The 20921-nt window shown below is 45.6% G+C and overlaps 1 long non-coding RNA gene across 1 annotated transcript; it reads right to left on the reverse strand.

The window, feature by feature from the left end:
• Positions 1-14673: 14673 nt before the first annotated feature.
• Positions 14674-20631, reverse strand: LOC138667486 (uncharacterized). The gene is made up of 3 exons (XR_011318784.1): positions 20514-20631; positions 19315-19406; positions 14674-15328 (listed from the first exon to the last, which is right to left on the reverse strand). It is a non-coding gene; the product is annotated as an uncharacterized lncRNA (long non-coding RNA).
• Between the last annotated feature and the right edge of the window lie 290 nt (positions 20632-20921).

Below are 20921 nucleotides of genomic sequence, written 5' to 3' on the forward strand. Positions count from 1 at the left end.
AATGATGGTCCAGCCATCTTCAGGGAGTGCGGGATAGATGGAAGTATTGAATGGGCTACACACAAACAAAATAACTGATTAGGGAACATGGTAGGCCGCTCTGAACAAATGTGTTTTGAGGGAGCGCCTAAAACTATGCAAATTGTGGATGGTCCTAATTTCTTGGGGTAGAGAATTCCAGAGGATTGGCGCAGCACGGGAGAAGTCTTGTAGTTGGGAGTGGGAGGTACGGATTAGTGCAGAGGTTAGTCGAAAGTCATTTGCAGATCGAAGAGGTCGGTTAGGCCGTTAGACAGAAATGAGGGAGGAGATGTAAGGGGGTGCCGCACTGTGAGAGCTTTGTGGGTGAGAACAAGTACTTTGAATTGTATCCTGTAATGAATGGGCAGCCAGTGTAATGATTGGCAAAGAGTGGACGCGTCCGAGTAACGATTAGCTAGATAGACGACCCTGGCTGCTGCATTAAGGATAGACTGGAGAGGGGAAAGTCGAGTGAGGTGGAGGCCAATTAATAGAGCGTTGCAGTAGTCCAGGCGGGAGTGGATCAGGGTGACAGTGAGGGTTTTTGTTGTTTCTATGGTGAGAAAAGAGCGGATTCCAGAGACGTTCCTTAGGTGTAAGCGGCATGAGCGGGCAAGAGATTGTATATGGGATGTGAAGGAGAGATCGGAGTCAAACATAACACCCAGACAGCGCGCCTGCTGCCGGGGTGTTATTATGGTGCCACCCACGAAGAGGGAAACGTCAGGTTTAGGGAGGTTAGTAGATGGTGGGAGCAGAAGAAGTTCAGTTTTGGCATTAACCTTCTAATCCAAGGGAAGGGCAGTCCTCCAACCATGGTTCCCTAGAGGTTTCCTCCACAGGGGTTTTTCCTCTCCTGAGTGCTGAAGGATGATTCTTCGTGAGTCAGAGGTTGTGCCATTTTCAGTGTCTTTTTCATAGTATTTGGCTGACTCTAAATTTTAGACACTGAATGAAATAATAATAATATGATTTGTAATAAAATTTGTTCGATTTAACATCCAAGAAAACTGTTTTTGTGCATTTCTTTCACAATCTTGGGTTGGTGGAATTTTCATGGGACTCAGAACCCAGCATCTATGATCAAGCCATGAAGCCAGATATGGAGTCAGAGCATTTTCAACCCTGGGAAGACAGGACGGAGCAGAGATGACAAAGTGTTACTGTACAATTAGCACAAGCTCACACTCTTCCTTTCATTCAGATAATGGGGGTGATTCAGGGCTAGACTGGGACTAAAAAGCAGCCCTGGCACACAAAATCCACCAGCCCACATACAATAAGTGTCCTCAGCCCAAATTGTAAAACACTGACAGGTTGTGTCAAATTTTGCTTTACTTGTTACACCACTTGGTTAACCTCGTCACGACATTTGATGTACCTATAAATCATGGTCGGATAAAAGTGGCAGTCAGATGATGTATAGGTATATCATGGCGTTCGTGTGGGCACAAGAGATCTGCACAGGAGATCGCAGCCACGAGCTTGGCTTACAGGCCAGGAGTGATGTGGTTTAACCCTCACATGCCTTGATCGATATCCATCGCAACATTTAGGAGGCTGTGAGAGGGGGGAGCTCTGTCCATCTGATATGAGCAAGGGCCCGATCATTGTCATGACAACATCGGAGTCACCAAGATACTGAAAGCCTGTTAGACCATGCTCATGGTCTAAGAGGCTTTTGTTAGTGTAGCACTGACAGGTATAAAACATTGCAGTTATGTTGAATGCAATGTATTATACCAGCGATCAAAGTTAATGTGCCATAGAGGGACTAAGTAAAAAAGTTAAAGTAAAAAAAAAATAGTTAAAAAAATTCACAAAATAATAATAATAATAATAATATTATATATAAATATACAGTGGGTGCGGAAAGTATTCAGACTCCTTTAAATTTTTCACTCTTTGTTTGATTTCAGCCATTTGGTAAATTAAAAAAAGCTATTTTTTTCTCATTAATGTACACTCTGCACCCCATCTTGACTGAAAAAAAAAAGAAATGTAGTAATTTTTCCAAATTTATTAAAAAAGGAAAACCGAAATATTACATGATCATAAGTATTCAGACCCTTTGCTCAGTATTGACTAGAAGCACCGTTTTGAGCTAGTACAGCCAGGAGTCTTCTTGGGAATGATGCAACAAGGTGTTCACAACTGGATTTGGGGATCCTCTGCCATTCTTCCTTGCAGATCCTCTCCAGTTCCATCAGGTTGGAAGGTGAACTTTGGTGGGCGGCCTTTTTCAGGTCTTTCCAGAGATGCTCAATTGGGTTTAGGTCTGGGCCAGTCAAGAATGGTCACAGAGTTGTTCTGAAGCCACTCCTTTGTTATTTAGCTGTGTGCTTAGGGTCATTGTCTTGTTGGAAGGTGAACCTTCGGCCAAGTCTGAGGTGCAGAGCACCCTGGAAGAGGTTTTCATCAAGGATATCTCTGTACTTGGCCGCATTAATGTTTCCTTCAATGACAACCAGTGCAGTGTCCCTGTAAGGCTACGTTCACATTAGCGTCATGCGACGCTGCGTCGCCCACGCAACGCACGACGGATCGGAAACGCACGCAAAAGCGCACCTTTTTTGACGCAAGCGTCGGACGGATGCGTCGTAAAACGCAGCGTTTTTTGTGCGTTTTTGTTGCGTTTTTACAAAAAACGCAGCGTTTTACGACGCATGCGTTGTCAAACAATGATTATATCTTTACACACAATTTAGTGTCTAGACACTAGATAACACCACCAATGAATAGAAGAGGGTGGGTCTAGTGTCTAGACAATAGATAATGCCACCAATGGGTAGATGAGGGTGGGTATTAATGTAATAGTGGTATATATACCCCGGCATAGATTATTTCCAACTATACAGCATCAAGATGGATCGTCCCATGGAGAGTATCTACCTCAATTTTGAGCTGGAATTAGCCCTTGCTATTGCTTATGCTATTGCCTGTCATGAACAGAGGAAAAGAGACAAACTACGGAGAAGGAGTCGTCGGCGTTTTTGGCTACACCCTATAGTGGAAGTCCGAGAGAGTCGTGGAGCCTACCATTGTCTGTTTGGCGAATTAAATGAGAACCAGGAGAAATACTTTGAATACACCAGGATGTCACAAAACAGCTTCCGATATCTGCTGCGTCTGGTGGAAGGAACCATTGCCAGGCAGGACACGCAGCTCTGTAAATCGATTTCCCCCGAGGAACGTCTGCTGGTGACTCTACGGTACGTAATGCAATGTGAAGGATTTATATGTTCTTGCCATTTTTTCAAGTAACTAACGTGTTTTGGTTTTGTGGGGTGGGGGATTGTAATTAAGAATGAAAAATTCTTTCATAACAATTTAATTAATTTCATTTATTTATTTTTCTTCTTGTCAGTTTCCTTGCTACTGGAGAGACCTTGAGATCACTGCATTTCCAGTTTCGGATTGGAGTCTCCACACTGTCTGGTATTATTGCCGACACATGCCGGGCATTGTGGGACAACCTCCGGGAGGAATTTTTACCTATCCCAACAACAGAATTATGGCAGGCCAATGCCCAAAAATTCGAACAAGTGTGTTCTTTCCCTAACTGTATTGGAGCCGTGGATGGGAAGCACATTAGGATTACCAAGCCTTCAAGAAGTGGATCTCTGTTTTTTAATTATAAAAAATACTTTTCCACCGTGCTGATGGCAATTGCAGGTGCGGACTGCAGGTTTCTCGCTGTGGACATTGGAGCGTTTGGCCGTGCAAATGATTCACGGACATTTAAGGAGTCTGATATGGGCCGAAGATTGTACGATAACAATTTTAATTTCCCCCATCCACGACCTCTTCCCAACACCGAAGGCCCGGCCCTGCCATTTGTTGTTGTTGGGGATGAGGCTTTTCAAATGAGTGGCAACCTACTTAAACCGTACTCCAGTCGGGGGTTGGACCGCACCAAAAGTATATTTAATTATAGACTGTCCAGGGCCAGAAGAACTGTGGAGTGCGCCTTTGGAATCCTTGTCTCCAAATGGCGTATCTTAGGATCCGCTATAAATTTGAAAATTGAGACAGTGGATGAGGTGGTGAAGGCGTGTGTGGTTCTCCACAATTTTATTATTGATAAAGAGAGAGTCAACTTGGAACTCGATGAACCCATACCAAATCCATTGCCTGATTATCAAGATCATCCTCTGCGGACAACTGTGGAGATTGCTCATATGAGGGACCAATTTGCTGCATACTTTGTTTCAGATGTTGGCCGTGTTTCATGGCAAGATCAAATGGTTTAATTCATCTTGTTATTATGATGTCATGTAAACACTGTGGAGTCCATGTCATTTAACCATCCTATGTAAGGTTATTGTTATAATGTCCCCTGATTTTCTAATGCGCTGTGTTTTGAAATAAAGTTCTTGTGCCTTTCCGTTTTCACAAAAAAAATCTCCCATATGTTTTTCCATAGTAATCAAATTGTAAAATCCAATGTTATGTAAAGTAATGTGTGTCCCACAAAATTTATGTGAGCACCAGTACCCAAATGGACTGTGACAAAACAAAAAAATATTTCAGCCGTGTGTTCCATAGTTTTGACGTATAACATAATCGGCTCCCACCTTGTCAACCATTTTTAATCCTGCAGACTATTTGCATATGGAACCTGGCTTGACAAGGAGGGAGACGATCATGTATGCAAAACTCTACAGAGTTAACACTATTGCACTCAGGATGCTGGAATACGTCCAGAGTCAAATAGTGGCGACACTGTGAACATTGCTACCACCTCACCTGACCAATAATCTTAAGGTACATTAATAAAACTATTATCCAACGATACCGACCAGTGATACGACCGGACCGTGACCGTTGTTTAGTCGTCGCGTGGTTGCTGGAGAGCTGTCACACAGACAGCTCTCCAGCGACCAAAAAAGAGCAAGTCCCCGTGTAATCTGGGTAATGTTATGAAGCGCATGGCCGCACTCACGATGTTTTCCCTGTTTACCATTGTAAATGTAATATAAAAAAATTAAAAAAAACTTTCATTCCGGTGTGTGACACGTCCATCGCCATCAGCTTTCCGTACTGTGCCAGCCCTAAAGCAAAGCACAGCGTTTAAGTCAACGGTGTGCTCTGCTTTACGGGCGGGAAACAGTGTCAGTGACTGCGGAAAGATGACGGCGAGGGACGTGGTTGACACCTTTATTTTTTTGGGGGGGTATTGTTCACTTATTTGAGTGTTTAAAACACTGCGCTAGTAACCCAATATTCCCTTGTTTAAAACAAAGACATTGCTGGATCGGTGTCAAACACGCCGATCCAACAATGACAGCGTGTGATCAGTTACCCCAAGAAATTACTAATCATTCGCTGACACCAAAAATCTCACAGCAGGGGCCTAATCGTTGTACGATTTCAGAAAAGATAACGTTGGTTACACACAAAAACCAACTATATTGTTACTGAAATCGTTGTGTGATGGTACATTGTAAACTTGACATATTGAGCAATGCTGTTTGTGTTTGTAACATCTCATAGTACAATGAACGACAGCCCTATAAAAAAATAAAGAAAAAAAATGTATAAAATATTGTCAGACATTGCACATCAGTTGTTACAAAGACAAGATTTGTGTATACGGCGCACGGTGTGATTTGGTGCAAACTTTATTTGAGACAATAAAAAATAATTTTTTTTTTAAAAAATAACAATTTTATTAGGGACACAAAAAAAAAGAAATGGGAAATGTTAGGGGGTATCGATATCAGCAATTAAGGGGGATTGATATCCCCCACTTTTGGGGGGTGTTGAGGAGACCGAGGAGGAGGACGAGGGGGAGGAAGCAGCATAGTCTATGACACTAGACGGGATGCCGACATCAATCCAGCCAGTTGACGGTGGCGATCCTGCCAAAGCAGGAGGTGAGGGAGGAGGAGGGACGACCAGCGTCCTTGGCTGGCTACTCCGGCTCCGGGTAGACCCAGGCTGTGTACTCGGTGTACTCCTTGTAGACCCAGGCTGGGTACTGGGTGTACTCCGTGTAGACCCAGGCTGGGTACTTGGAGTGCTCCGGGTCGACCCAGGCTGTGTAGTGGTGGTTGTTTTGGGAGCAGCCATAGCCAAGGTTGTAGTGCTTGTCGTCGTCGTCTTCTTTTTTTTCCTCCTCTCTCCCTCTGGGTGTGGGTCGGCTTCCCGTCTGTGTGCCCTTGAAGGCCTGGCATGATCATAACTTTGGGGCTCTGTTCTGTGGTGGCAGTGGCGGTGGCGGTGGCCCTCGGCACGCGGAGCTCTGTGGTGGTGCTCTGCAGCAGGAGTCGGAGTCATGGCAGCCAGCGATGGTACTGCGGGCACATTTGTCGCTGACTGCATGACCCGAGCCTGCTGCAGAGCAGTGACATATGCGTTGTTGCAGCCCTGCATGACCGAAATCTGGAGTTCCGGCGTAAGATGTTCAACCATGCCCTTGTGAATGGCACTAAAAAAATGTTTGGCCGGCCTCAAGAGCTCCGATTCAATGTTTTCAAGACGCCGGTCGATATTGAACATTTTATCGCACAGCGCCTTGAAACCATTCTGAAATACGGTGCTCAAATGTAAATATTCGGGCATGACCGCCCTGTCCGAGGCCCGCTGACGCTGTCGGGAAGACCCGAAGGAAGGAGCGCCAGAGGCCTCGGCCAGGGGAACATCTGATGGGCCGGCTGCCGGTTCGCCAGATTGTGGTGGTGCATACCTGCTCTCGCTGTGGGATGGCTGCGACAGTTCAGATGGCGCTTCACAAAGGACCGCTCCAGAGGGTTGGACAGTCTCGCGGGTGCTGCTGTGTGTTCTGTGAAAACATAAGGAAACCATTAGTATACTAAATATAACATTTCACATGCGTCATTAATTAACTTTACCGCCGGTATCCATTGCCGCCGTTAATATTAACCTATTTTTAATATTGACACTGCATATGCACCATCAATATTAAAAAAAATGCATTTATTTAATTGAAAATAGTCACCCATGGTTGCGGTTTGTAACGCCAGACAATTATGCTTACGTTGGAACTGCCATGACGTCACGGTCATGTGACCGAGACGTCATCACAGGTCCTGCGAGCTGAGCAACCATGGGAACATAACCTGCCTTGCAGTAGAAGGTATGCCGTGTCTATTATATTTTAATTTTTTGTGTATAAAAAAACTGGGATACACCTGGATGGGCACTATACTACTCCACTATGAAATATTGCCTGGGCATGGCCAATCTACTATCTTTCTGTGTTCTGTATACTTCTGATTTCAGGGAAATAACTAGTAAGTCAAGCTCACCATTGTAGTAATCCCAGAAGGGAGCCGCTGTGTCAAGTGTGAGAAGACCAGAAATGAATAAAAAATTCGAGGTCAACGAGGCGTGAAAAGTAAAAACTAAATACTTTATTCACTTCAATCAGAAGCAGAGGATGAAACATCTGCACAATACAATGAAAACACTATCTACGCGTTTCAGGTCTGATGTTCCCTGTCACCTGAAACGCGTAGATAGTGTCTATTGTATTGTGCTGATGTTTCATCCTCTGCTTATGATTGAAGAGGATAAAAGTATGTATTTTTTACTTTTCACGCCTCGGTGAGCTTGCCTTTTTTTCTTCATTTCTATACTTTGTACTTGCCAAAATAAATGGCTGGGCAATAAGCTACGTGGCTGTAATGTAGTATGTGAATATGCATGTTGTAAAAACTAGGTGTGTGCATAGGTACTATGCTTACTCTCTGCTTTCAAGGACCGGTCGCAAGAACTGCAATATACGGTTGTACTTGTACACAGAGGTCCTTGAAGCTGCAGCACCACTACGGGTCTGTCCCTCCTTTTTCAGGCCCCTCCTGAAGCGGTCCTTCATGGAGCGCCATCTGGTCTTCAATTGTTTAACTGTGTATAAATTAAAAAAATAAAAAAGGTTTTAGAGAATATATTGAAAACGATTACGCAACCGTGTGCAATCCCAATAGAAGACATCACAGATGGTTGTGTAATCCTGGCATGATGGGTCACAGCAGCATTTTAGAAATACTTACAAAAACTAGCTTTGTCCTTGGGGGGAGCGCTGTCGAAGCCATCCCACAGCGATTGTGCCACCTCTATCCACAAACGGCGCAATATGCCGTGGTCCGCGTGCCGGGGGTCACGGCTGTCCCACAACGGGCCCCGTGCTTCTATGGATGCCACCATCATATCGATATCCAGTGGGTCATCCAGGGCCCGTTGTGAAACCTAGAATAAATGGAAAATATTAATGTTTGCAAGATAAAAAAATGTTGTCCCTACCTCCTCCACCGCCACCTACCACACACACCACCACCCCCTCCCACCATCCCCCATACCCGCAAAAACAAAAAAATTAACGAAAAAAAAGGAATAGGTTTGAAATAAAAACTAAAGCCCCCGTCACACACAGCGAGATCGCTAGCGAGATCGCTGAGTTTTGTGACGCAACAGCGATCTCAGTAGCGATCTCGCTATGTGTGACACGTACCAGCGATCAGGCCCCTGCTGTGAGATCGCTGGTCGTGTCGGAATGGCCTGGGCCATTTTTTGATCGTTGAGGTCCCGCTGACATCGCTGAATCGGCGTGTGTGACGCCGATTCAGCGATGTCTTCGCTGGTAACCAGGGTAAACATCGGGTAACTAAGCGCAGGGCCGCGCTTAGTAACCCGATGTTTACCCTGGTTACCATCCTAAAAGTAAAAAAAAACAAACACTACATACTTACCTATCGCTGTCTGTCCTCGGCGCTCTGCTTCTCTGGTCTGGCTGTGAGCGCCGGTCAGCCGGAAAGCAGAGCGGTGACGTCACCGCTCTGCTTTCCGGCCACTGTGCTCACAGCCAGACCAGAGAAGCAGAGCGCCGAGGACAGACAGCGATAGGTAAGTATGTAGCGGTTGTTTTTTTTTTACTTTAACGATGGTAACCAGGGTAAACATCGGGTTACTAAGCGCGACCCTGCGCTTAGTTACCCGATGTTTACCCTGGTTACCGGGGACCTCGGGATCGTTGGTCGCTGGAGAGCTGTCTGTGTGACAGCTCTCCAGCGACCAAACAGCGACGCTGCAGCGATCCGGATCGTTGTCGGTATCGCTGCAGCGTCGCTATGTGTGACGGGGCCTTTACTCTCCGTCCTGCAACCACAGCTTGGCCCCGTGGTCTCTGCTCCTGCTCCCTCTGTTCCTCCTGGTTCTCCTCCTCACTTGAAGAAGCCTGCAAAATAGTTTACCAAAAAGTTGAGTGACCCATCTACAAATGACAGGGAATATAGTAAGCAATAGTAGATCATGTACTCACCGGACTCCTCAGCGGTGGGGTGTTGCTGGAATCGCTGGCCATAATGCAATTCTGATTCTGAAAAAAAGAACAAAATAATATTGATCCTATGCTCCTATGCACAATCCAGCAATATAAAAAAATAAATAAAAAAAAACATTTTCATTTCAACCACAAAGAACATTGCACTCCAACTCAACTAACGCTGAGCAAACAACACTGCCACATTGATAAAAGAAACAATGGCAGAGACAACCCAATGCCAGAGTAAACAAAAGCCGAAATATAAGAAAACTAATCTACAACAGACCCTATGTAGTAATCCCAAAAGAGAGTTTTTTTTTTTTTTTTTTAAAGTACAGTATGCATGGAGCAACTCAAAAAACACAATAGATTTTTGAAAGGAAAAAATTAACAACACCCAAAAATTAAGGGCAGAAACGGCAATAACACACCATACTTTACAATAAAACCGACAGGGCCGGAGACAATAAAAGGCCATACAACGCCATACATCACAACCAGAAACATACAACAATGTCTTTACACAACCACAGTGCTGAACATAATACACAACTTGCAATATAAATTATTACATTTAATAACAGGGCGCAGAATCATTCTATACTACCATACTTTACAATAAAACCGACAGGGCCGGAGACTATTAAACGCCATCATATAACGCAAGAATAAAACATCACAACTGAATACAAAAAACACCACCAAACCAAAAAATGGAAAAGAAAAATCTATCCTGGAAAGAACAATAATCAAGGCCGCAGACAATGAAACGCCATCCTATACAACGCCATACATCACAACCAGACTAAAAATACAAAAATATCTTTAAACAACCACAGTGCAGAATATAATACACAACTTGCAAAAACAATTTTAAAAAACATGTAGAAAATGCACAGAATCATTCTATACTTACATCTCTGAACAGCGGATGAATAAAAGTAGAAGTCGTCTGGTGTGATGTCTTGCCTCTAGATGCTGCAGCAGAAGTGACAAACAATCCAACATTTTCTTTATATATGGGGGATGTTTTTATCACTGTTTGCACTGTCTAGACACTGTCTAGACACTTTTTTGTTTTATTTTATCTAACGACGCATGCGTCGCACAACGCACGCACGACGCACACACGCGACGCAAGTGCGTTGTCAATAGGTTTCAATGGGAAATTGTAACGCAATGACGACGCACGAGCGACGCAAGTGCGACGCGTGCGTTTTTGTAACGCTACAAAAATGCAACATGTAGCGTCTCCGATGCCACCCAGGTGCGGTGAAATGACGCATGCGTCGTGCGTTTTACCGAAAACGCACGACAACGCAACGCATGCGTCCCCAATGATAAAGATAGGGGCGCATGACGCATGCGTTGTCGTGCGTCGACGACGCAGCGTCGCATGACGCTAATGTGAACGTAGCCTAACTGAAAAACACCCCCATAGCATCATGCTGCCACCACCATGTTTCACTGTTAGGATTGTATTGGGCAGGTGATGAGCAGTGCCTGGTTTTCTCTCCACATACCACTTAGAGTTATCACCAAAAAGGTCTATCTTCATCTCATAAGACCAGATAATCTTATTTTTCATAGTCTGGGAGTCCTTCATGTGATTTTTAGCAAACTCAATGCAAACTCATATGTCTTGCACTGAGAAAAGCTTCTGTCGGGCCACTCTGCCATAAAGGCTCAATTGGTGGAGGGCTGCAGTGATAGTTGACTTTGTGGAACTTTCTCCCATCTCCCTACTGCATCTCTGAAGCTCAGCCACAGTGATCTTGGGGTTCTCAATTACCTCTTTCACCAAGGCTCTTCTCCCACGATTGCTCAGTTTGGCTGGATGGCCAGGAATAGGGAGACTTCTGGTGGTCCCAAACTTCTTCAATTTTAAGGATTATGGAGGCCACAGTGCTCTTAGGAACCTTGAGTACTGCAGAAATTTTTTTGTAACCTTGGCCAGATCTGTGCCTTGCCACAATTCTGTCTCTGAGCTCCTTGACCAGTTCCTTTGACCTCATGATTCTCATTTGGTCTGATATGCACTGTGAGCTGTGAGGTCTTATATAGACAGGTGTGTGTGGATCGCCCCCATGTAAGGGCAATGGGGTACTCGGTACCGGGTCCTTCAGTTCCCTCAGCGAGGATGTCACAGTGGCCCGACCCGGACCGTGGCCCTATGAGGGGCGCCCAATAAAAGGCAGAGTTCGTAGATAACGGTAGTGTTCGTGACGCCACCTGTGGTATTCGGTCAGAGTGACCGACACTGCTTAGGGGTCCGCTGGGGTGATGTTATGGCAGCTAGATGGTGTACCTTCCCACAAGTGAAGTATTTCCCCAGGGCTTCCCAGAAGTGTAGATGATGATGGTGGATGGTGTAAGGCACGGCGAATAACGAGGACACAATGGGTGCAGTCTCTTTACCTTTACTGAAGGCTTCAGCATCCACAGTCCAGAGTGCCGGATGACAGTGTAGGCAGGCTCCGGCCAGTCTGATGGCAATTCCAGAGTCCCCTTATTCAGGTGGAAATCAGTAGCCTTCCCCTTGCGCACAGTAACGTAGTAGGTCCCTACTTGCATAAGCTACCATAAGGTCCTCACTGTTGTTACTTCTCTCTCTCTGTCCCCTAGATGGATAGGACAAACCCGTATGACGGTGATGGCCTGAGGCTATTTTATAGGGACCCTAGAGACGCCCCCCTCCACAATTGCCACCGTGTCTGCTTAGGTGTTTAGGTCGGACAGCCAACTTGGAATTGACTGCCCTGCTGGTCTCTGAAGTAAAGCAAAGAGTCTATTACTCCCTCGGTGTTCCGGCCACCAGCCCGCGCTCCAGAAGGAGGCAGCCTCTCTAAGGACAGGACTCCTTCTGGTTTTTGTTCTCCTTTTGCTGTGACTTCGTGGCTCACTCCCTACAACACAATTCCTTTCGTGTCCTTTCCTAGGATGCTGCCGCATGGGTTGCAGGCGCAGCTCCGTGTACTTTCTGTCCTCCTCAGACCGCAGTCTGGATCTGACTGGAGATAACTCCAGCCAGCTCGACCTGGAGACCTTTCCTTGTTGGTCTCCAGCCAGGAACTCTCCTCTCCTCGTTCTGACTAACTTCCTAACCAACCCACCAGTTTTACCCTATGTGAGGAGTGGCCTAGTAGATAGAACCCTTAGCTCCCCCTGGTGGACTGGAGTGTGAAGTGTGTGTGTGGCTGTGATACCTGGTAAGGTGAACTCCTTTGGTGCCATCAGACGTAACATCACTCCCCCCTAGTGGAAGAACGACATTACTGCAACGACCAGGACCTGGGGAGCTGCATGTGCCTTTCCAAATCAAGTCCTATCAGTTTAATTAAACACAGCTTGACTCCAATGAAGGATTAGAACCATCTCAAGGAGGATCACAAAGAAATGGATAGCATGTGACTTAAATATGAGTGTCGGAGCAAAGGGTCTGAATACTTATGTCATGTGATATTTCAGTTTTCTTTTTAATTAAATTAGCAAAAATTTCTACATTTCTGTTTTTTTTTCAGTAAAGATGGGGTGCAGAGTGTACATTAATGTGAAAAAATAAACTTTTTTTTGAATTTACCAAATGGCTGTAATGAAGCAAAGAGTGAAAAATTTAAAGGGGTCTGAATACTTTCCGTACCCACTGTATATACATACACACATGTGCTTCTCACAAGATTAGAATATCATCAGAAAGTTAATTTATTTCAGTTCTTCAATACAAAAAGTGAAACTCGTACATTATATAGAGTCATTTCAAGCAGAGTGATCTGTTTCAACTGTTTATTTCTGCTTATGTTGATAACTATGGTTTGCAGCCAATGAAAACCCAAAAGTCATTATCTCAGTACATTAGAATACTTTATAACACCGGTTTGAAAAATTATTTTAAAATCCGAAATGTTGGCCTACTGAAATGTATGGTCAGTAAATGCACTCAATACTTGGTCGGGGCTCCTTTTGCATCAATGACTGCATCAATGTGGCATGGCATGGAGGCGATCAGCCTGTGGCACTGCTGAGGTGTTATGGAAGCCCAGGTTGCTGTGATAGCAGCCTTCAGCTCGTCTGCATTGTTGGGTCTGGAGTCTCTCATCTACCTCTTGATAGTACCCCATAGATTCTCTATGGGGTAAAGATCAGGCGAGTTTGCTGGTCAATCAAGTATAGTGATACTGTTGTTTTTAAACCAGTTGTTGGTACTTTTGGCAGTGTGGACAGGTGCCAAATCCTGCTGGAGAATGAAATTTCCATCTCCAAAAAGCTTGTCAGCAGAGGGAAGCATGAAGTGCTCTAAAATTTCCTCATAGACGGCTGAGCTGACTTTGGTCTTGATAAAACACAGTGGACCTACACCAGCAGATGACATGGCTCCCCAAACCATCACTGATTGTGCAAACTTCACACTAGACCTGCAAGTTCACACTAGCTTGGATTGTGTGCCTCTCCACTATTCCTCCAGACTCTGGGACCTTGATTTTCAAATAAAAAGCAAAATTTACTTTAATCTGAAAATAACACCTTGGATAACTGAGCAACAGTCCAGCTCTTTTTCTCCTTGGCCCAGGTCAGACGCTTCTGGTATTGTCTATTAGTCATGAGTGGCTTGACACAAGGAATGAGACACTTGTAGCCCATGTCCTGGATACATCTGTGTGGTGGCTCTCGAAGCAATGAATCCAGCAGCAGTCCACTCCTTGTGAATCTCCCCAAATTTTTGAGTGGCCTTTTCTTAACAGTCCTTTCAATGCTATGGTTATCCCGGTTGCTTGTGCACCTTTTTCTACCACACTTTTTCCTTCCACTCAACTTTCCATTAATGTGCTTGGATACAGCACTCTGTGAACAGCCAGCTTCTTTAGCAATTTCTTTTTGTGGCTTACCCTCCTTGTGGAGTGTGTCAATGACTGCCTTCTGGACATCTGTCAAGTCATCAGTCTTCCCCATGATTGTGGAGCATACTGAAACAGACTAAGGGATCTTTTAAAATGCTTAGGTAGCCTTTGCAGGTGTTTTTTGTTAATTATTCTAATTTACTGAGATAATGACTTTTGGGTTGTCATTAGCTGTAAGCCATAATCAACATTAACTGAAATAAACACTTGAAATAGATCACTCTGTTTGCAATGATTCTATATAATATATGAGTTTCACTTTTTGTATTGAAGAACTGAAATAAATTAACTTTTTGATGATATTCTAATTTTGTGAGAAGCACCTGTACATGGTTGGTCTCTGCCAGTTGCAGCAGTAATCATGTAACCACGTGCCAACTAGAGAGTCAGCCATGTCTGCAGTGTTCTATTCACAGATGTTGCAGAAGTAAGCAGGTTGCGGAATGCAGTGACGCAAAGGAGGCAGCGTAAGGGTTAACAAATTTTATCAATTTAATTAACAGGGTAGAGAACTCCTGGCAGGGAGGCAGATGGCTAAATGGTGAAAAGCAAGTGCAGAATAATAACAGTCCAATTATCAAACTTATCATGTCCTTTATGTTGCTTACCTGCCCAGGTCTCAAAGCAAATGCACCTAACAGGGTGCAGCGGATCCAGCTAATTATGGCAGAAACACAGGTACAATACCAGTGCACTAAAAATTCCAATTTGCATATAGCATTATTCACATGAGTGATGCAGAGCATCTGACTTACAACCTATTACCAACGCCCATACTTTTAGATCAGGCGGGCTGCCCAGTGCCTCCCAAATGCATGCTGTGTGAACAGAGGCTAAAAATACAGAGCCATATGGGCCCAACTGCACCCTGAAAAATAGATAAAGTGCACAAAAACATATCAAAATATGTAAGGTATTGGTTATAATATGGTTACAATAGTTAAGCTGGCTATAAGCACCATTTTGAGCTAGTACAGCCATGAGTCTTCTTGGGGATGATGCAACAAGTTTTTCACAACTGGATTTCGGGATCCTCTGCAAATTCTTCCTTGCAGATCCTCTCCAGTTCCATCCGGTTGGATGGTGAACTTTGGTGGACAGCCATTTTCAGGTCTCTCCAGAGATGCTATAATAATAATAATAATAATAATAATAATAATTTTATTTATATAGCGCCAACATATTCCGCAGCGCTTTACAAATTATAGAGGGGACTTGTACAGACAATAGACATTACAGCATAACAGAAATACAGTTCAAAACAGATACCAGGAGGAATGAGGGCCCTGCTCGCAAGCTTACAAACTATGGGGAAAAGGGGAGACACGAGAGGTGGATGGTAACAATTGCTTTAGTTATTCGGACCAGCTATAGTGTAAGGCTCAGGTGTTCATGTAAAGCTGCATGAACCAGTTACCTGCCTAAGTATGTAGCAGTACAGACACAGAGGGCTAATACTGCATAAAGTGTATGAGAACATGATGCGAGGAACCTTTTTTTTTTTTTTTTATTATAAATAGGCCACACAGGGATCGTTAGGTTAATGCATTGAGGCGGTAGGCCAGTCTGAACAAATGAGTTTTTAGGGCACGCTTAAAACTGTGGGGATTGGGGATTAATCGTATTAACCTAGGTAGTGCATTCCAAAGAATCGGCGCAGCACGTGTAAAGTCTTGGAGACGGGAGTGGAGGGTTCTGATTATTGAGGATGCTAACCTGAGGTCATTAGCGGAGCGGAGGGCACGGGTAGGGTGGTAGACTGATACCAGGGAGGAGATGTAGGGTGGTGCTGAGCCATGGAGTGCTTTGTGGATGAGGGTAGTAGTTTTGTACTGGATTCTGGAGTGGATGGGTAGCCAGTGTAATGACTGGCACAGGGTAGAGGCATCGGTGTAACGGTTGGTGAGGAATATGATCCTGGCTGCAGCATTCAGGACAGATTGGAGCGGGGAGAGTTTTGCAAGAGGGAGACCGATTAGTAGAGAGTTACAATAGTCCAGACGAGAATGAATAAGTGAAACAGTCAGAGTTTTTGCAGAGTCGAAAGTAAGAAAAGGGCGAATTCTAGAAATGTTTTTGAGATGCAGGTAAGAAGAGCGAGCCAGTGATCGGATGTAGGGGGTGAATGAAAGGTCAGAATCAAGGATGACCCCAAGGCAGCGGGTATGTTGCTTTGGAGTAATGGTGGAACCGCACACGGAGATGGCAATGTCAGGCAAAGGTAGGTTAGTAGAGGGAGAGAACACGAGGAGTTCAGTTTTTGACAGGTTTAGTTTCAGATAGAGGGAGGACATGATGTTAGAGACAGCGGTAAGACAATCACTGGTGTTTTCTAAAAAGGTCGGTGTGATATCGGGAGCAGAAGTGTATAATTGGGTGTCGTCAGCATAGAGATGGTACTGGAAACCAAATCTACTGATTGTTTGACCAATAGGGGCAGTATACAACGAGAAGAGGAGGGGGCCTAGGACTGATCCTTGAGGAACCCCAACAGTAAGGGGAAGGTGAGAGGAGGAGGAACCAGCAAAACATACAGTGAAGGATCGGTCAGAGAGATAGGAGGAGAACCAGGAGAGAACGGTGTCCTTGAGGCCGATGGAGCGGAGCATAGTGAGGAGGAGCTGATGATCCACAGTGTCGAATGCTGCAGAGAGATCCAAGAGAATTAGCATGGAGTAGTGACCATTAGATTTAGCTGTTAGTAGGTCATTAGAGACTTTAATGAGGGCAATTTCAGTAGAGTGTAAAGAGCGGAAGCCAGATTGAAGAGGGCCGAGAAGAGAGTTATCTGAGAGATAGCGGGTAAGACGGGAGTGGACCAGGCGTTCGAGGAGTTTAGAGATGAAGGGAAGATTAGAGACAGGTCTATAATTAGCGGCACAGTTTTGATCGAGGGATGGTTTTTTAAGTAATGGATGTATGATGGCATGCTTAAATGAGGAGGGAAAAATACCGGAAGTGAGGGAAAGGTTGAATATTTTTGTTAGGTGAGAGGTGATAGCCGGGGAAAGGGACTGGAGGAGATGTGACGGAATGGGGTCACTGGTGCAAGTGGTCGGGCGAGAAGATGCAAGGAGCCTGCTTACTTCTTCTTCTGTAACTGCTTCAAAGTCAGAGAGTGAACTAGATGCAGTGGGGGAGGGAGGACAGTGCATGGTATGAAGAGATTGGGAGATGATTTCCTGTCGAATGTGGTCAATTTTTTCTTTGAAGTAATTGGCCAGATCGTCAGCACGGAGATCCGTGGTTGGGGCCTGCTCTCTTGGGTTGAGTAGGGACTGGAACGTGTCAAAGAGACGTTTAGGGTTATTGGACAGGGAGGTGATGAGGGTGTTGAAGTAGGTTTGTTTGGAGAGGTGAAGGGCAGAATTGTATGTCTTTAGCATGAACTTATAATGGATGAAATCTTCGGGTAGATTAGATTTTCTCCACAGACGTTCTGCGCACCTGGAGCACCGCTGCAGGAAATGTGTTTGCAGCGTGTGCCACGGTTGTTGCCGTCTGTGCCGAGTTGTTTTATGTATAGGAGGAGCAGCTTCATCCAGAGCACTTTGCAGGGTTTCATTGTAATGCTTCAATGCAGAATCAGGACATGAGATGGAGGAAATAGGGGCCAATGAGGACTGCAAGTTCTTCATAAGTTTCTGGGTGTTAATGGCCTGTATGTTTCTATAGGTGTGGAAAGTGGGGGTGACCTGAGCGGGATGGCAGATCTTGATAGAGAATGAAAGAAGGTTGTGGTCAGAGAGCGGGAGAGGGGAGTTTGTGAAGTCATCCACTGAGCAAAGTCGGGAGAAGACCAAGTCAAGGGAGTTTCCATCTTCATGTGTTGGAGAGTTAGTATGCTGCGAGAGGCCAAAAGAGGAGGATAGAGATAAAAGGTGAGAAGCAGATGGGGAGAGGGGAGAGGCAATGGGGATGTTGAAATCACCCATGATAAGGGTGGGGGTGTCACAGGAGAGAAAGTGTGGAAGCCAGGTGGCAAAGTGATCCAGGAACTGATGAGAGGGGCCGGGAGGACGATACACCACCGCCACTCGCATGGAGAAGGGGACGTAGAGTCTGACCACATGGACCTCAAAGGAAGGGAAGACAAGTGAGGGTACTTGGGGGATAACTTGGAAAGTACATTTGGGTGAAAATAAAATAAGGGACCACCAAAAAAAATGACTTGGGGTACCCCTATAATTAATAACCAGCAAAGGCTATGCAGACAGCTGCGGGCTGATATTAATAGCCTAGGAGGGGACCATGGATATTACCCCCCCCTTTCCCCCCGGCTAAAAACATCAGCACTCAGCCACCCCAGAAAAGGCGAATCTGTAAGATGCGACCAATTCTGACACTTAGCCTTGCTCTTTCCACTTGCCCTGTAGCAGTGGCAAGAGGGGTAATAGTTTGGTGGTTAATGTCACCTTTGTATTGTAAGGTGACATCAAGTATGGCTTAGTAATGGAGAGGTGTCAATAAGACACCTATCCATTACTAATCCTATAGTTGTTAAAGGTTAAATAACGAGACAGTCTGAGTAAAGTATTTTAATGAAATAAAACAGTACACAGTTTCTCATCTTTATTACACACCTAATTCCTGTGACGCCCTCATTCTCCTGTAATAAAAAAAATAACAAACCAACAATATACCATGCCTGCCCATAGTTGTGTCCCACGCAGTAATCCATATCTGAGGCATATATATAGTTTTCAACGTGGACAGTGCCAAGATGCATCCGTCCCCGCTGAAAACCACTGGGGAATGAGAAGCAGAAAGCTGCTTCAGTGACTAGCGCTGACATCACTGAAACTGTGCTCCCTCACAGTTAACTGCGGTGACCTCTGGACTGCGGGAAACTGCCAGTGCAGTGCAGTGCAGAGGAGTAGCTAGGGTTTTGGTTCAGGGTGGGAAACTTCTCAATGGGCCTCTAACCAGGTAACCTTGATTACAACTGGGTGGCGCACCCTAATAGTGGATGAGAACCTCAGCAGATGACCACACTGTTGCTAAAAATAATCTCTATATAAAGACCAACATGGATATTACCGCCATATGGACAGTGGTAAATACCAGTCCTACAGAACATATGAGATCACAGAACAGTTATAGGAGACTTACAGAGGACGATCTTTCTGATGGAATCGTTCACTTTTCCTGATTTTTCCATCTGGCCCAGACCAACATGACAACTTCTTCCTCCCAGGACTCGTCTGCAGAGAATACAACAAAGACACATTTCACTTCTCATATTCCAGCCATCACCATCTATTCCCAACCTGCACAAACTCCTCATCCTGCTGATACCCCAAATATTGACCCACTGCTGCCGTATGTGACCCCATTACAGCATCTGCTCTGTGGAACAGTGTGTCTCTAGATCATGGGTGGGCAATTAATTTTGCCATGGGGCCGCATGAGAAATTGGGATGGTTTTAGAGGGCCGGACTAATATAATTAACTCATTTTGAGAGAATCGGAGCACACTATGATCACACTCTGATCAGGTTGTGATTTGCATAATTGACCCAATTTTCTTGGATGAGAAAACATACGTGACGGAGCCTCAGCGGAGCACTGATTGGTGGAGGAGAGCCCTTTGACACGACGCAGAGTTCTGATACCAGATCTGATGGGATGACCATAGGTGAAGGATGAGTGAAACCAATGGAAAATGTCTCAATGACAGCCACTTACTGTGGGAGACTGGCCGAGGTCAGATTGGATCCAGGGAATATAAATCAGATGGACATATTTACGTCCAGTCATAAGAGGGCGCCGGAGAATAAACATCCGTGAGATGTCAGCAGGAACAAGGACACTGCTACATGCCATTTACCTGCGCACCAAACATGTACTTTTCCTGCAAAGCAATGAATCACATCTGACCCCCAAATACTCGTGTAACCATTACACAGCACTGCAGTGGTGTTCAATCATGTCTAATGCAATACTACTCCCAGCATGCCACACACATGCTGAGAGGAGTAGTTGTCACCACAGGACACTGCATTCTATTATTCCAAAAAGAATGGACTCCCCGGCATGAGCCTACGAGGGGTGAGAAGCATGCCCCAGCGGAGGAGGGGACCACAAAGGATGGGATAGCAGCGCGACGGGAGCAGGGGGTGTACAAGGAGCTCTGCACGTCCTGCTGCCACCATTGCAGATGCTGACATCTGCTGCAGCGGGACCTGCACGGAATGTGGCCGCATGTGGCATCGGCGCCCAGGGGAGGGGAGCCCGCACGTAAGTCCTCTATTACCACACAGTGATGGCACCCGTACACCCCCCACTCCACGTGTGAGCAGGAGCCTTACCGGAGCGGCTGCAGCGCGGCCCGGGCTACACAGACAGGACGTGGGCTCCTTCCCTTCACCCATGCGATCCGCTGCTGCTGCCACTGCCAGTACTACGGCTCTGGCTGCTGTGTCATCCCCCGGAAGTGGAAGCTGAGCTCAGCCCCGCACTCATCCTCACACGCTGCAGCCTGGCGGGTACCGTGCATTCCACACAGTGTCAGTGTGCCGCCTCCTCACACCCGCTAGCTGTGTGGTCACATGTGCTGCCTGCAGCCGTCTGCACACAGTGTCCGAGCACAGACTTCTAACCATGCTCAGCTGTATAGCGTGTCATGGGAGCATGTGGTAGTGAGCTCGGGGCCTTCACTCCAGCCACCAGCGGTCCTCCTCAGAAGCGTCTGGCGGCTGGCCGAGCGGTGCCGGGGG

The sequence above is a fragment of the Ranitomeya imitator genome, chromosome 2 (genome assembly GCF_032444005.1).
Source record: "Ranitomeya imitator isolate aRanImi1 chromosome 2, aRanImi1.pri, whole genome shotgun sequence".
Lineage (NCBI taxonomy): Eukaryota > Metazoa > Chordata > Amphibia > Anura > Dendrobatidae > Ranitomeya > Ranitomeya imitator.